We start from the raw sequence: 2,633 nt of genomic DNA, 5'->3' as shown, positions 1-2,633 counted from the left end.
ATATGTAACAAACCTGCACGTTATGCACATGTACCCTAGAACTTAAAATATAATAATAATAAAAAAAAGAAATAAAAGAAATAAAATAAAAGCAAAAAAAAAAAAAAACTATGTAGGTTTCTGCAAGACAAGTATAAACTTTTAAAAAATATTTGCCCATTTTTTTCTCCGTGAAGTATCATTTTCAAATACTCTGATTAGAAGGCAGTTATCAATTAGATGGCTGTCTTTAACATCTGTTAATCTCCTCCTTAACAGTAACTGTGGGTATATTCTGAGTTTGTTTGAAATTACTAGTCATAACAGTGATTAGACAGGTGTGAAGAAAACGGTTGAAATATATTAAGAAAGCAGAAACCATGTCAAGGCAAACGCTAAGATCGGAACCTGCAAATTCTGGTTTGAAGAAGCTTTCTATAGTATGAACCTTTTACCTCTTCATACCAAAGCAACGCTAATAACAATGACAACTCAATGTCTAACTCTAAATTTGATGACAGTAATTACTATAGACACAGGGACCAGTAATATGAAGGCTACATGTGTAATCATCATGCATAGTTTGTTCTATACAAGAGTCATCATCTGAGCTCTTAGTTCATTCAACTACCCCAGTCAGGCCTGGGAAAGAAAATGAATAAATGAATCAGTGTAGTGTAGTCTGAATGATTAAAACAGCAAACTAAACGCATTTTCCTTTTTGAGAAATAGATACAAAGCATTGCATACTCACTTGTATCTTGGTTTAATAACAGATCTGTTTACAAAATAAAAAGAAATCCCACCAAAATCTGAGAAAAAACAAAGGGAGAGTCACATAAGAGGAAAGCTAGAATAAAAGTAAAGTGTGGTGATACATTAGTCACTAAGCATAAATATATAGGAACACAAAAATAAACTATAAAGAAACAATTGTATTTTCTCTCAAGGCCCCTCTCAGATGTCCAACAAAATACAGCAAAGAGAGAGCTCTCTGACATTAAATATAGATTTAGGTGTATATTTGTTGTGGTTATTTGCTCTTTTGGATCTTTTGTGATAGATGGAAATATTGAAAACTTGGAAATGCAAAAGTAGCTCACCATTAAATGTATACCAATTCTAGAGTCTACCAGAGAAAATATGAGAATTACCATCTAAAATCCTATATGAATTTCTAGACACTTACTGAAAATGTCAAAATTTTTAGAGTTCACAATACTATTCAAGTCTCTTTGAAAACGCACTCACCATTCATTAACTTTATAATCACTTTTTAAAAGCCAGATATCTCAGTATGACCACTGAGCATACATTTTGAATCTTCTTCTTCCAACATTTTTCTTACTACTGTGAGAACTGAGGCTAATGGGACTGCGGAGTTTTAACTGGGTTGAAGGAGTGTATAAGAAATGTCTGACTGATAAATGCTAAAGAATCATCCTAAACATTCTGGGCTAATACATCAGCTTTCATTTTGTTTTTTTATTTTTATTTTAGGTTCAGAGATACATGTGCAGTTTTGCCATGTAGGTAAATTGGGTATCAAGGGGGCTTGGTGTACAGATGATTTCATCATCCAGGTAATAAGCATAGTACTTTGCATGTAGTCTTTCAATCTTCACCCTCCTTCCACCCTCAACCCTCAGGTAGGCTCTGGTGTATGTTATTCCCTTTTTTGTGTCCGTATGTACTCAATATTTAGCTCCCATTTATAAGTGAGAACATGTGTCTTTTTGGTTTTCTGTTTCCACATTAGTTTGCTAAAGATAATGTCCTCCAGCTCCATTCATGTTGCTGTGAAGGACATAATCCCATTCACTTCTATGTCTGTGTAGTACTCCATGGTATATATGTACCATATTTTCTTTATCCAGTCTATCACTGATGAGCATTTAGATTGATTCCATGTCTTTGCTATTGTGAATAGTGCTGCAATGAGCATACATGTGCATGTGTCTTTGTAGGAGGATAACTTATATTCCTTCGGGTATATACCAATAATGGAGTTGCTGGGTTGAACGATAATTGTGTTTTAAGTTCTTTGAGATATTGCCAAACTGCTTAATGCAATGGCTGAACTAATTTACATTCCCATCAGCAGTATATAAGCATTCCCTTTTCTCTGCACCCTCACCAGTATCTGTTATTTTTTGTCTTTTTAATAAGACAAAATGGACTGTTGTGAGATGGTATCTCATTGTGGTTTTGATTTGCATTTCTCTAATGATTAGTGATGTTGAATATTTTTTCATATGCTTGTTGGCCTGGTGTATGTCTTCGTCTGTTTATATCTCTTTGCCCACTTTTTTTCTGGGGTTTGTGTTTTTTGCTTGTTGATTTAAGTTTCTTACAGATTCTGGATATTAGAACTTTGTCAGATCCATGGTTTGCACAAATTTTCCCCCATTCTGTATGTTGTCTGTTTACTCCGTTGATAGTTTCTTTTGCTTAGTTAGGTCCCAATTGTTAAATTTTGTTTTTACTGCAATTGCTTTTGATATATTCATAATGAAATCTTTGACAGAGACTATGTCCATAATGGTATTTCCTATGTTACTTTCCAGGGTTTTATGCTTTTAGGTTTTATATTTAAGTCTTTGATCTATCTTGAGTTGATTTTTGTGTATGTGTAAGGAAGGGAGTCCAGTTTC

This window comes from Rhinopithecus bieti, unplaced genomic scaffold (genome assembly GCF_001698545.2).
Source record: "Rhinopithecus bieti isolate Rb0 unplaced genomic scaffold, ASM169854v2 scaffold_4981, whole genome shotgun sequence".
In the NCBI taxonomy this organism is placed as follows: domain Eukaryota; kingdom Metazoa; phylum Chordata; class Mammalia; order Primates; family Cercopithecidae; genus Rhinopithecus; species Rhinopithecus bieti.
The sequence above is the reverse complement of the archived record's forward strand: the minus strand, read 5'-3'. Positions refer to the sequence as shown.